At 50.2% G+C, this 15,171-nt stretch overlaps 1 pseudogene; it reads right to left on the bottom strand.

Annotated features, from left to right (window-relative positions):
* Positions 1-12,760: 12,760 nt before the first annotated feature.
* On the bottom strand, positions 12,761-14,588 carry LOC141229493 (forkhead activin signal transducer 3-like; annotated as a pseudogene).
* Positions 14,589-15,171: the final 583 nt, after the last annotated feature.

The following is a 15,171-nucleotide window of genomic DNA, read 5'->3' as shown; positions in this document are numbered from 1 at the left end:
CTTTCTCTATTAGTCCATCTATACTGACCTCCATCAGGTTGCAAATTGAATATAATTTTTTTCTGCATCTAACCCAGCCAATAGTTTTGGCCTAATACCACAGTTTGGCCACTCAGCTCTGCTCGGTTCCCATCCATTGTTTTTTTGTGCAAACAACTCCAGAGTTGTTAATTAGTTAACCACCAAAATGAGTGGAAAAAGGCCTGCTGCTGGTGGAAAGGGGAATAGGCATGTTGGGAAGGGGAAAAAAGGTTGTGTCCGTGGGGTAGGTGTTAAAGCAACAGTAACATCTGCAGAAGAAAGACCATCTTCCAGCCAAACTAAAATGTCTACTTCTTTTAGCGGACAATGTGATAAGATCCCTTTCTTACGGCCACGCCAATCGCTACAAATTCCAGATGAGGCACAAAAACAGCAGGTGCTTCAACGGATATCAAGTGCTCCTTTAAGTGGGCTCTCCTCCACATCAACTTCAACATCACAAATACTCCAGTCCTCAAAGGTGTCACCCCAATCGCACTTGCTTCCTCACAGCTCCCAAATCTCCAGCTGCCCGTCTGAGTATGAGGTAGAACAGATGGTTGAGTCTGCAGAGCTGTTTACTCATACTATAGCCTGGGAATCAGAGGTCGACTCCAGCGCTTCTGTGAATCCAGACGAGGAAATGATCTGCACTGATGCCCAGAATCTTTATGAGTCGGATCCAGGACCAGACGCAGAAGGTTCTGACCATAATGTAGACCCTCATTCCCAAACTGTAACTCCTGTTGGTGGAGACAATGAGGAAGACGATGATAAGACTCAAATACCTGATTGGAGTGACAACTTTAGTTTTTTGTCAGGGCAGGAACAGGTTGGCTCTGAGGACGACGGGTGTGATAACGCACAGGGTGATGATGATGAGGTTGGAGATCCCACTTACTGTCAACCCACAGTCAGCCAAGAGATGAGGTCAGCAGAGGAGGTGGAGGAAGATGCTAGTGACGACGAGGTCAGGTTGCGCCTTCCTGGACAGAGACGTAGTACTGGAAGCACGTCAACAACTGCATCCTCAAACACAACTCTGCCTCTCACCACAAGTCGTGGTGGCTCTTCAGGTCGCATGGGTGCTAAGCCTTGCATAGCCTGGGCATTTTTTCAGATCGATAAAGATGACCCAACTCGTGTTATCTGTAACATTTGTCAGCAAAAGCCAAGTAGAGGCCAAAAAATACATAGTTTGAGTACTTCATGCATGAACCGGCACATGGACATGAAGCATAAGTTGCAGTGGGAAGCTCAGTGTGCTACAATGCGGCCTAGCCGGCCGGGCCAACCACCGTCTGCCATATCTTGTGCATCCGCGGCCTCTTCATCCTCTGTGACTGGGGGGACAGCAGTCACACCTGTTTTGGGGCGCAGACCTGCCACCTCTTTACCCGCAACAGCCAGCGTGATTGGCAGGTCATCATTTTCTTTGGAGGTGGTAACACCAGCTGGTGTTGAGCGCTGTCCGACATCGATAGCACCACCTTTGGATCAAGGCAACCTAACATGTCCGCCTGCATCTTCCTCACAGACCGGCAGTTTGCCGGGGACACCCTTATCAACCCCGTCTAAGCACAATAGCCAGCCCTCGGTCCCTCAGATGTGGACAAGTAAAAGACCATTTCCTCCTAGCCATGAGAAAGCTAAGAGGTTGAATTTCACCATCTGCAAGTTCTTGGCTACAGAAATGCTGCCTTTCCGCCTGGTGGACACAGAGGATTTTCGAGACCTTATGTCCGTCGCAGTGCCCCAGTACCAGATGCCCAGTCGGCACTACTTCTCAAAGAAAGGTGTGCCTGCGCTCCACCAGCATGTCGCACACAACATCACCGCTTCTTTGAGAAACTCTGTGTGTGACAGGGTGCATTTCACCACAGACACTTGGACGAGTAGGCACGGACAGGGGCGTTACATGTCACTGACTGGGCACTGGGTAACTATGGTGACAGCAGGACAAGGGGCTGCTGTCCAAGTCTTGCCGTCCCCACGAGTTGTGCGTCAATCCTCTTTATGTCAAAGTTCCTCCACTGCTTCTGCCTCCTCAACCTCCTCTCGGTCTTCCACCTGCACCCAAAGCCTGTCTGGTCATGCCACAAGCTTTCTAACTGCGCAGAAGGGATCCTGCACACCTCCTTACTATGCTGGCAGTAGGGCTCAACGTCATCAGGCGGTTTTTACATTGAAATGTCTGGGAAATGTGAGTCACACAGCTGAGGAGTTGTGGTCAGCTCTGGAGAACCAATTTCATGAATGGTTGTCTCCACTGGACCTGAAACCAGGGAAGGCCGTGTGCGACAATGCTGCAAACCTGGGTGCGGCCCTTAGCCGGGGCAATGTCACACACGTGCCTTGTATGGCTCACGTGTTGAACCTGGTTGTCCAGCAATTTTTAGCCCACTATCCCAGACTAGATGGCCTTCTGCAGAGGGCACGGTCGCTGTGTGCTCACTTTCGCCGTTCGCATCCCGCAGCTCAGCGACTTACATCTCTACAGAAGTCGTTGGGCCTGCCACTTCACCTGCTAAAATGCAATGTGCCTACCCGGTGGAATTCAACTCTGCACATGTTGCAGCGACTGTGGCAGCACCGACAAGCCCTGGTGCAATACGTTCTGACGTATAGCCTGGGCCAACGAGATCCAGAGGTGGGGCAAATCACGCTGGAGGAGTGGTCTCAGATCAGGGACCTATGCACCCTTCTGCACAGTCTTGAAATGGCGACGAAGATGTTTAGTGCTGACGATGCCATTATCAGCATGACTATTCCGGTGATTTACATGCTGGAGCACATGTTAAACAGAATTCGGAGTCAGGTGGTGGCACAAGAGGAGGTGGAGGAAGTAGAGGAGGAGGAGTTGTATGTGGAAGGGCTAACATCTGCAAGGTCCAGACGGTCGGCAGCACCAAGGCGGCAGGCATGTGAGGGTGGGGGAGATGGTTTTACCAGGGCGCATGGTAGCAGCCAAACTAGTGAGGAAGGTGCAGGAGCCCAGGAAGAAGTGGAGGACGAACTGATGGAAGACTCATCAGATGAGGGAGACCTTGATCACATTTCTGTTGTGCGAGGTTGGGGGGAGAGGACAGAGGAAGGAAGCATGATTGTTGCCTCACCACCAACACAACAGGGACTTGGTGCTCCTGGATGCGCAACACACATGAGTGCCTTCTTGCTGCACTACCTGCAACATGACCCTCGAATTGTGAGATTTAGAAATAATCCTGACTACTGGGTTGCCACACTGTTAGATCCCCGGTACAAAAGTAAATTTGCAGAAATTATTCCTGCCATAGAAAGGGATGCACGCATGCAGGAGTATCAGCAGAGACTGTTGCAGAATCTTACATGTGCTTTTCCACAAAATACCAATGGTGCACGTAGTGAATCTCACAGTTCCAACTTGCCAACCGTGGGACCGTCAAGTGTTCAGCACTCAAACCGTAACAGAACCACAGTATCTGCTGGTAACATCAATTTTGCGGAATCATTTCACCACTTTTTTAGCCCATCCTTTGCAAGGCCACAGGAGACAAGAAGTCTGACACATAGTCAACGCCTAGAGACGATGGTACAGGAGTATCTCCAAGTAAACATTGAAGCCACGACTGTGTCACTGGACCCTTGCTCTTTTTGGGCTTCCAATCTGGATAAATGGCCGGAGCTAGCCACTTACGCCTTGGAGATCTTGTCATGCCCCGCAGCCAGCGTTCTGTCTGAACGTGTGTTCAGCGCTGCTGGTGGTGTGCTGACAGATAAGCGCACGCGGCTCTCCACTGATAATGTAGACAGACTCACGTTCATAAAGATGAACAAATCATGGATCCGAAACGACTTTTCTACCCCTGTGTCATCCTGGGGAGAGTAAAAGCTTGATGATTGGTTAAAATCACCCTACCAACCGTTTTAAGCTTTCAAATTACTAATCATGTTTATCTGTATCTTGGCTGGAAAATAATTTGGGCTTTGTAGCAGTGTGCAGCACTGATTCTATTAGGCCATCTATAATAAGCTCCACCAGATTTAAAATTACTAATCATGTTTATCTGTATCTTGACTGGAAAATAATTTGGGCTTTGTAGCAGTGTGCAGCACTGATCCTATTAGGCCATCTATACTAAAGCTTCGCCAGATTTAAAATTAATAATAATTTTTAGCTGCATCTAGCCCGGAAAATAATTTTGGGGCTCCGAGATGCGCAAGACACATAAGTGCCTTCTTGCTGCACTACCTGCAGCATGACCCTCATATTGTCAGAATTCGAAGTAATCATGACTACTGTGTTGCCACACTCTTAGATCCCCCAAACTTTTCGATCAACCTTTTCATTTTAATAAAGACCAAAAAAATGGTCATTTTTGAAATTATAAGCATTAGCAGGTTGTTAGAAACTGAAATCAAACAGTTTTCAACTCAAAACTTTATTCTAGGTGATGTTACATTTTCACATAGGACCCCTTGTTCGAAAGGAGCTTCTGAACTCTCTCGTCCATTGAATTTGTCAGGTTTTGGATGGTTTCTGCTTCAATTGTTTTGCATGAGGACAGAATACCCTCCCAGAGCTGTTGCTTAGATGTGAACTGCCTCCTGCCATCATAGACACTCCTTTTAATGATGCTCCAAAGGTTCTGAATGGGGTAGAGGTCAGGGGAGCATGGGGGTCACACCATAAGTTTGTCCCCTTTTATGCCCATATCAGCCAGAGATGCAGATGTTTTATGTGCAGCATGAGATGGTGCATTATCATGCAGAAAAATGATCTTGCTGTGAAATACACGGTTCTTCTTCTTGAACCATGGCAGGAAGTGCTGTTTGAGAAAATCCACATACATTATGGAGTTCATCTTTAGCGCCTTCAGGGATCCTAAAGGGGCCGACAATCTCTCTCCCCATGATTCCAGCCCAAAACATTACTCCACCTCCTCCTTGTTGGCGCTGTAGCCGTGTTTGCGTGGGGTGTCCATCAACCAGCCATCCTCCACTCCATCCATCTGGACCATCGAGCGCTGCACGGCACTCATCCGTGAACAAAACAGTTTTGAAATCAGTCTTCATGTAATGTTTGGCCCACTGGAGCCATTTCTGCTTGTGTGAAGTGGATAGAGGAGGTCGACAGGATGGCGTATGCACAGCTGCAAACCTCTGAAGGACCCTGCATCTTGTTGTTCGGGGGACGTTGGAGGCACAAGCAGCTTCAAAAACTTGTCTGCTGCTATGACAAGGCTTTTTTGCCGCTGCTCTTTCAACCTGACGTAATTGCCTGTAGAAAAGAGTCCTCAATTTGCCCTTATCAGCACGCACACGTGTGTACTGTGAATCAGCTACATACTTCTTGATTGCCAAGACACTTCATCCTGATCATCGCACAATGTTGATTGTAGTCATGCCTTGACCTAAACACTCCACAATTTGTTGCTTCTCAGCAGCCGACACATCCTTTTTCTTTCCCATTTTGGCAGAAAATGTAGGCTGCTTAATAATGTGAGACAGCCTTCTTAAGTAGTCTTGCCTTTCATTGGACACACCTGCCAAACTAATTAGCACAGGTGTCTGCAATTGCTTACAGTGATATAAAGAGCCCTGACACACATCACCATCAATGAGTTTAACTGACAAACAAACAAATTCTTCCCTTATCACTCCTAAACACTTTTTGCATAATAATTTGGAACACAGTGTACATGTGCTTTTCCACAAAACACCAGTGGTTCACGTAGTGAATCTTACAGTTCTAACTTGCCAACCGTGGTCTGTATGGAGTTGTTCAATAAAGGGCCCAAAATTAAGATAACATAGATGGGAGAGGTCTCTATGAATAGGAATTCCTAAGTATTTGATACCCTGTGAGGGCCAGGCAAAAGGAAAGTTGGACTGGATGGAATCCTATATGGATTTGGGGAGGGAGACATCGAGGGCCTCAGACTTCGCTGCATTGATTTTAAAATTTGACCATGTAACAAAGTGATCTATTTCAGCCATAACAGCATGGATGGATATATGTGATTGAGTGATATATACTAGGACATCATCAGCAAATAGAGAGCACTTGTACTCGGTGCCTCCCACCTCAATCCACCTAATATTGGGGTTATGGCGAATTGATGAAAGCAGGTGCTCCGTCACTAGGATGTATAAGAGAGGGGACAGAGAACATCCCTGCCTTGTCCCATTGGTGATTGTGAAAGGTGATGAAAATGTTCTGACGCGCCCCCTGGGCCTTGGGACACCCGGAGCCGGACCCTTTTTGGTGGATGCTGGTGGTTGTAGTCTCCGTGGCGGCAACCCGGTTCCGTGGCTCAGGGCGGTCAAACCAGTGGCGGAACTATTTATGTGGTTTTGATGTTTAAATGTCCGACTACGCCACCCGTGGATTGCGGTCAGAGTGAACCGCCGCTCCAGGGCAGACCGCTGAGGCTGGTGTTGTGGGTGCAGCAGAGCGTAGCATAACTCCCCACGGGAGGAGTATAGCCTCAGGGCAGTGTATGCGGAGGATGGGGGTGATGGTGCAGGGCAGCAGCAGTAATGACACGGAGTCAGTGATGCAGTCCAGGGCCTTTACTCACAGTTCTTATTATCCAGACCACGTCTGCAGGTAACGGCTGCCCACGTCGTACTGTGCTCACCAGGTGAGGGGCTCAGACAACTCCCAGATAACTTTGGAGTGCTTCACAGGACCCCCTTTGTGTGTCCTTTGTCTGGCCTTTCTTACCAACCCTTCTGTCCGGCTGCCTCGGGCCTCCTCTTGGTAAACTTGGCGCCAGTTTCCCTGACCCTATGTGGTGCCTTCCTAGCGGGTGTAGCGAGGGGCTGCGCCACATAAAATGTCACAGCCTCCTGTTTCTAGCTGAGGGTTGTTTCCTGCCTCCACTAGTTTCGGGGACCGGTCTCCCCCTTTGGCCTGACCCCTCCACGCAGGTGGATTCGGGCGTGCGGTGGCGACTCGCCCGTCCGCACCCCTGAGATCCCTTCGTTCCTCGTTCCTGGAGCCTTCTCCGCTCCTCTTCCTTCCTTCTCCCTCTTCCAGGCCTGGGCCTCTGTTACTAGGCCCGCCTCCGGAGCAGAGCTCATGCAGAGCCCCTGCTCCCTGCCACTTCTGCTCAGACTTCTCTGCACTGAACTAAGATGGTGCCCACCTTTTATACTCCCTTCTCATTGCACCCAGGAACTGCTTCCTCCCTGCTCCTGCACTACAGGGTTCCCCTTCCTCAGTGTTCCCTCCCCCCACTCCAGCCAGGGACAGGGACTGTCGTGCCCATCTCAGGGGCATATTGGTCGCCCTGCCCCACGGCAATGTGGTGTAATGCATGCAGGTGTCGGGTCCTGATCCACACTACATCCTTACCTGAGAGTGAGATATCACACCTCTGGGTGAGGTGCAATACCTCTGTAGCAACCGAGCCCTCAGGGTGCTACAGTTCCATTTATCTTCAGCCTAGGTGATGTATTGCGATACAGGGCCGTGATTTTGGCTATAAAAGGGTCCCCTAGACCCCTACCCCAAGCTTTTTAAGAGAATCATATATGGCGTGCCAGGAGACTCTATGGAATGCTTTCTCAGCATCCAACGAGAGTATCTAATTACAAATTTTTAACTGCATCTAGCCCAGGAAATACTTTGTGCCTAGTAGCAGGGTCTGCTAGTCAGCGGATTATCCCGGCTGTTAAGCAAGCTACACCACCTGTAGTTTGGACAGTTCATTTTTTCAAAGGAAATGCTTCGGGACCACGGGATACTCAGTGAAGAGCATCAGGAGGCACCCCAAGGCATAGGGGCTCGGACTGGCAGTAGGATGCCTTGCGGTGGACAGCCGAGCTCGATCCTTATAAAAGCTTTTTAACTGCAGCAGCTTTAGTGGACGCTACTGGAGCTGGAATTACGCGGCTGCTGGCATGAGACTTGCCCTCCAATAGATCCTTGTAAATGGATTTAAAGTGTATTTATTCAAATTAGAGAGACAATTTAAATTAAAAAGCTTAGAGCTGCCTCCACCACAGGGGGGCTCGCTCGACCCACCAGCGGACAGGCACCAGTATTGGGAGATGGGGGCTGGCCGTCAGGGTTCACCGCGGCTCTGGCACAAACCCGGCGACACGGAGGTGGCACGGGCAGGAGCGGATTGAACGTGTCGGCTTCTCACTTTTTGGATTTTAGAAGGGCATGACATGCCTATATCTGTGTCTCCCCCTCCTTTTACTCCTCCACCTCTTTTCTTTTCGCATGACTATATGTACTTGTCACTTTTCCATGTGTTAGTTGTGTCTTCTGAGCAGTTTGTCAGCTTTTGGACACCTTTGAAGGTGTTTTCTATGTGTTTCTATGTGTTTTTGTTTGCCTGCCATTGGTTTTAATGGTGTTCGAAGGTGTTCGACGAACAGTTCGACGAACAGTTCGGCGAACACACGGGTGTTCGACGAACCGAACCGAACTCGAACACTACGGGGGTGGCTCAACACTAATCAGGATCCTGTCCCTCCCCAGAAATGCTGAGGAGGGGATGTGGGTGACAGTACCGCCTGAGACCTTCAACCTCATCATGAAGGTCCAGCCCCCTGACCAAATGCCAAACTCGTCCCTGTTCTTTTTTGGGACGTCCGTGACCTCCCCATAGCGGGAAAGCCACGTCATAATATCGACCCCAGAGCGTGACTCGTTACTTGTCAAAACAGTCACCCTCTTTACGCCATTTTGACGAGACACCGCCTGCACGGCAAAGTCTCGCTAGCCGGGCTCCCCCTTCACCAGTTCAAAATTCGACCAGAAAAGCTCTAGGCCCTCCGGCCGAACAAAACTGATGTCGAAGATGGGGGTACCAAAAGGATGAATCAGGGCAAAGATGTCAGTCGCCCTGAAGCTCATCTTCAGGAGGAGCTCCACGACCCTCGATCTTGGCGGGCACGCTTCACTGCCCCTCCACCGAAGACGGACCACATTCCTCCTGGCCACCCCCTGCCCGGCTGTCGGGAGGGACCACACTGTCTCCCCCTCCCTTTTATCTTGGAAGGCAGCCAGGCCATGTCTATCCAGCCAAAAGGCCAAGTCTACCGCTCTTCCCTCTACCTCGATCGTCCGTTCTCCCTTTTTGAGGGCCTTGAGGAAACGGCGCCGCAAGTCACCATCCCTGAGGTCCAGAGGTGAGGAAGCCCGCCCTGAAGATCCCGAGCCCCCAGCTACTACCCCCGCAAAACTCCGGGGACCAGCAACCGGGGGGGCAGATGGACCAGCCCCACCCCCACTACCAACAGACACACCATTCTTACTCCCTTCCACAGACACCTCAACACTTGTATCTTCAATCACAGCCACATCCATACCCACGCTATCCCCATCCACGTCAATAGTCACACCCCTCGCCCCACTCTCACTCACATGCACACTGGGGTCACAGTTTTTTTTTTTCTGTAAACATTTTTTCCCTGCAGCAGCACTGCCGCCACCTGCTGGCAGCACCTTCCCTGCCGGGGGGTTTTGGGAACCTGGTGCTGCTGCCATTTTTGCCGGCGCCCCTGCCCCAGAATAGCCCGTGGGCACAGAGGACACCGACAGGCAGGCACCTCCTCCGTTGTCTGCCGCAGCTGTGGCATCACTGCTCCCAGTAGTAGCAGCTGCCGGTGCTAAGCCCCGCCCCTTTTCGGGTGGAGCCACGCCCACTTGGGTGGGTTTGCCTGCGAGGCCACGCCCCCCGCACCAGGCAGCACGGTGGGGGCCCCAGAGGCCACTCCCACCGGTGCCGTGGGTGACAGGGAGACCAAGCCCCCCGCACCAGGCAGCACAGTGGGGGCCTCAGAGGCCACTCCCACCGGTGCCTTGGGTGACAGGGAGGCCACGCCCCCCGCACCAGGCAGCACAGTGGGGGCCCCAGAGGCCACTCCCACCGGTGCCGTGGATGACAGGGAGGCCACACCCCCCACACCAGGCAGCACGGTGGGGGCCCCAGAGGCCACTCCCACTGGTGCCGTGGACGGCTGGGAGGCCACGCCCCCCGAAGCCGGCCGCGCCGGGACCCCCGAAGCCGACCCGGAACTGGGTCTACTCACAGGGGCCCCTACCGTCACACCCTTCACCACAAACAGACTGGCCACCCCAGCTCCGGCGGCCGGCCCCAGGCTAGGCCACTCCCCATCGGCGGTGGAGCCCCTCGCGCCGATCCATTACTGGGCCCCTGCGCAGGGGGCCCCAACCTCGCGGCGGACTTTGCCAGGGGAGCAAGCCCCACCTTTCCTTTATGAGCCGGCTCTGCCGGAGCCGCAGGCCCCGCGCCCTTCACCTTACCAGGTCTCTGGGTCCCTGAAAGTGATCCAGATTTAGTGGATCCGTGCGTGAGGGACCCAGACACCCCAGCACACGCCGCCGGAGATGCGGCCCCGGCTGTCGGTGCGCTGCCAGCAGAGCAGGAGGCAGCGGCAGATGTACAAGCCACCCCCTGCACGCCAGCAGGCGCACCAGGTGCCAGGCCAGACCTCCCTTTTACAGGGGATCCAGCCTGAGCACCACCACAGATCACACCCACCGTCGGGCCGCCCTCCGTGCCATGCTCCATATCAGACACCCCTGACGCACTGCCTCTATTACCACAAACAGAGGCAGCGCTCTGCGTGCCATGGCCTATAGTCTCCCCGCTCCCTCGCTGTGGACCCACAACAGAGTCCAAGCCGGGGTGGGTAGCGGGTGCCGCACAACGGGACAGGGGGGCCCCAGAGAGGGGGACATACACAAACTTGTGTGCAACAGTTGTTTTCCTCCTCTTTTTTTTTGCTTTCCTCTTCATCCCCCTCACGGGTGCCTCATCCTCGCAGATCTCATCCCCGAACGTAAGCTGACCAAAACGTATCGGGGACTCGATCTGCTGGATCTGCTGCATGATAAGGCAGCCCCCCTCACTGCTACTGCTCCCATCCTCCTCATCCTCCCCCTCGCTCCCGCTGCCCTCTGAAGGGCTAGAATCGGACGGGAGAGCCATCTGCTCAGGGGCTATCCCGCTATGCGATGCCTGGAGATCACTTACCAGGCCACCAGGCGGTGGGTAGGGTGCAGCCTCCTCCACGCATACCTCTTCCTCCTCCTCCACCGCCTGGCTGGGGCCCTGCGACCCCTCCAGAGCCCCACCAGTCATGGCTCTGAACCGGTTATCGTTTTCCAGTTTCTCCCGAAAGGGTCCACTGCCCGCCAAGATGGTGCTCCTGCGGTCCTCCAGGTCTTGAATGGCCCGCTTGATCTTCCGGACCGCGGCGGATAGCTCAGGCTTCTTACTGCCAGAGGCCCTCACGGACCTCTCCTGAGCCACCCTCAACTCCCCCCAGAGGGAACTTAGCTTCTTTGTGGCGTCCTCATACTCGCAGAGGTGCGCATGTATACGGGAGGCATAGGTGACGGTTGCCTCCCTCGACGCCTTGGTACCCCAATCAGGGGGCACCGCTGCAGCACCTCCGCTCGTACTCGACCTACCTCCGGAGGGAGAAGCCGCCGCGGTCGTAGCCTCGGGGGTCCTCTGGGTCCTCATGCTGGAACCCCTGCTGTCTTGGCCAGATCTTGTAGCCTTAGCCGGCTTGGTGTTCCTCCCACCCCCCGCCAGCTTGGACCGGGAGGTGGGAGCCGGGGGCCCAGCCCCGGAGGCCAGTCCCACTCTGAGCTTCCTTTCCTGGGAAGGGGGCAGACAAAAAGTCCCAGATGGAAAAGATTACCTCCCTTCCCAGGAGCTCTCTCCAAACGCAGCACACTCAGCAAGCAGCACACGGCAGGCTCCACCTCCACCACTTCCTGTCAGAAGTTGCAACAGGCAGAACTGGAATGGATCCTCTTGCTATATGCACTGCAGTCTGTCACATACATTGCCTGCCTGCCTGTCTAGCACTGATATCTATGCAGCTTGATTAGTCCTCAGAAGGACTGCTAGTTGAGATGGGTATGTGAATAATATATGCTGGTATACCTACACTAACTAAGAAACAAGCAAATCTCTCCCTAGCTCAGCAGCACCTCTCTCTACACTGTCTGATTCCGGATTAGACTGTGACGAGCATGGCGGTGCCAGGTCTGATATAGACCTGATGACGTTGTGCGGCCAGCCAATCACTGTAATGCCACAACCAACATGGCTGCGGCATTACAGTGTGTGGCAGACAATCCCTACATGTTCATGGAAGAGACTCCAGCTCACGCTGAGCAATCCCGGAAATACTCGGCAAGCACCGAGCATCTCGAGCGTGGGAACTGCCGCAAATTCGGGCCCCCCATTCATTTGAATGGGGTTTAGGTTCAAGTTTGGGTACCGTTTTGTTTTTTTATAAAGTTCGGCTGAACTTGACAGACCCAAACATCCACGGGTCCGCCCATCCTTATTAATAATGAGCCAAATATCAGTTCTAAATGGAGAGAGACAAGCCATCCATACTGGACCTCTGCGCCTCTGGTTATATTTGGAAACACAAAATCTCTTTACGAGAATTTATTTGGAGATATTGACCCAAAATTACTAAACCTGGAATCTTACAGAGATAGTTGACCAAATAGAACATTCATTTCCGTGGGGAAGCTTTACACTCACATTTACATATAAAGAATCAGGGTAATTGTATATAGTGAAAAGCAGTTTATTAAGAGTAAAACAACAAACATAAGCAAACAACGAACAACTATTTACAAAAGCCGGGGAAGCTTAAAGTGTCCTTGGTGGTCCCTGTATGGACCTTGGTGGGTCAGGATCCCAGCGTGTGTGGAGCATCCTGAGATACATAACATTGTTCAGTTTGGGGGGAAATTGACGGGAGGATGATTCATTTCCAGGGTATGTGGTGATGGATAGTTATACTGGGGTATGGGTGGGAAATTTGGGTAAAGCACAAGCGGGTGTACACTGGGAGGGGAAAATATATTAGGAGGAACAACGCTTGAATTAGATGTAGGAAGGTTCCATAGGATCATTGGGAAAGACGATGCTGGGTTTGGAGATGAAAAAATGGATGGCGCAGCAGCTTCTGGTCTGATGGGATCGTGTCATTTGTAAGAGAAGGATGATGGTTATCTATAGGCCTGTAGGGATGTCCATGGATAATGAAGGGGGCCAGGTCAAGGTGGTAGATGTCCTGCCTGCTGACCGCCGTATTCTGAAGCTTCATGGCCTCTGGAGGAATCCGACTCACATCCACTGTCCAGAAGTTCCCTTTGGCCTGAGTCTGTTTTGGATCCTTCGGCTCCTGAAATAAAGATTCAAGAAATTCAGATAAAGATTGAAATAAAATTCAAATTTCTGCAATATAAAGTCACTACTGTATATAGATGTCACAGTAGAAATGATTATGGGATAATAACTTTGGTAGAAAACTGGGATCTTGAAGTTTGTTTATAGGAGTCTTTAGGAGGTAACATTTATCAGTAATATTAGAATTGGGAAATGCATTTTTTCTGAAAATGTAATAGTGTGATACCTTCTAAAATAATGTCAAATCCTTTAAAAATGTTATAAAAAAGACAACTAATATTAAGCAGATGAGATTTATGAAATAGAAAATTGTTACTTAGGATATAAATATTTAGTGACATGAAGAAAAATCCTGCCTCATTAGAGAAGAAAAACAGCGCTGTGTGTGATGAGGTTTATGGAGGAGAACCTGGAACCTACTAAGAGAGTCATTAGAGATGTAATTTACCCAATGCACCATTGTGATGATTTTACACGATTTCCACCATTTCTACCATCTCATGAAATGATGCATTTTACAATATTAATACATTTCCCCTTATATGTAAAAACCAACAATGTCCATTAGAAGAGAGTGACCCCAGTAAATGACCACACGGAGTCCTCACCTTTCTGAAGCAGTCGTTAGAGGACAGGTTGTGTCTGACAGAGTCTTTCCATCCTTGGTATCGTCCATTGAAGATGGGGAAGAAGTCGCTGATCTTTTCTAAAATCTGAAGGCAAAAAAACATTCAGTTCTGCAAATTAGTCAGGGAACCCCATTTATCCTAAATTGTGAATTCTCATTTCATAATAAGTATGCGTTAAAAATTACAATTTATATGGAGGGAAAAGAACCAGCAATAAGTTTATAATTCTCTTAACCTGGATGTGTCTGGCTGTTATAACATGTAACAGTATATTCCCACAATGCGGGAAAGTCTTGTTATGAAAATTTAGCGTTTTTTTCTGTGTATATGACTTAAGAAGAAATGTAGCAAAAGTAAAAATGCATCCAGTTAGCAGAAGTACAGTCTTAAAAGATTTGTTGTCCCCCGCTAGGTGTCCTAAGTCAATATCCCACTAACCTATTCCTTTATAACATCGTTCTCTTACCTGCGACAGCTTCAGCTTCTTGTCTGGGACACATTGTATCACCAGCGCAATCATGGCCAGGTAAGAGTATGGAGGTTTGGGGTATCGCTGGTAATTCTTCTTCTTTTCCCCAGTTTTCTCCTCTTGACCTGGTGTCATCTTTGGGTCACGCTGTGCACTTGTATCCTCTCCTGGACCATCGTCCATTTTGGAGTCCATCTGCAGTATCTGCTCAATACTGAACACGTGGGGTGTTGGCATATTGATGGTTTCCCAGGGTAGGAGATTTGAGTTCATGTCTCACAGATGCCAATATTAGATCTGATGTGACCCTGGACCAGGGAAGGAGCCTTGATAAATGCTGATCACCCCACCTCAGGCTTTGTTATGTTAATACCCCCAAAATAAGATGGAGCCCATTGGCTGGTAACATCTTAACTGTTATTGAAAGACCTTGATCAATAAAGACAATAGCAGTATGAATACACAAAGTTTCAGTCTTTGGGTGTGATCCATCCTTAAAACATCCTTTGTCATGTATAGCGTGTATATCTATAGTGTATACCATGTGGCCCCTTGTGTATTAACAATTATCAGTCACATAGGTAATGCTGAGGCCAAAAAGGAAATAAACAGCCCATAGGGACAAAAGTTTGAGCCTTGACTGAAGATCTTACCTTTCGTGAGTTTGTATAAATAAAGTCACTTACAGACCAAATTATCAATCATTTCTTTTAAATATATATTGTAATTAATAATCCTGTAAACTAATATATTCCACATTGATGGTTTTGGCTCTTCCCACTCCAACCCATTATTCAATATATTTGGGTGAATATATATATATTTTTTATACTTTATACTTTGTCTTTGGTTTCAT

Source organism: Phyllobates terribilis, unplaced genomic scaffold (assembly GCF_046119375.1).
Source record: "Phyllobates terribilis strain yellow unplaced genomic scaffold, ASM4611937v1 Scaffold_482__1_contigs__length_1377538, whole genome shotgun sequence".
Lineage (NCBI taxonomy): Eukaryota > Metazoa > Chordata > Amphibia > Anura > Dendrobatidae > Phyllobates > Phyllobates terribilis.
The sequence above is the reverse complement of the archived record's forward strand: the minus strand, read 5'-3'. Positions and strand labels throughout refer to the sequence as shown.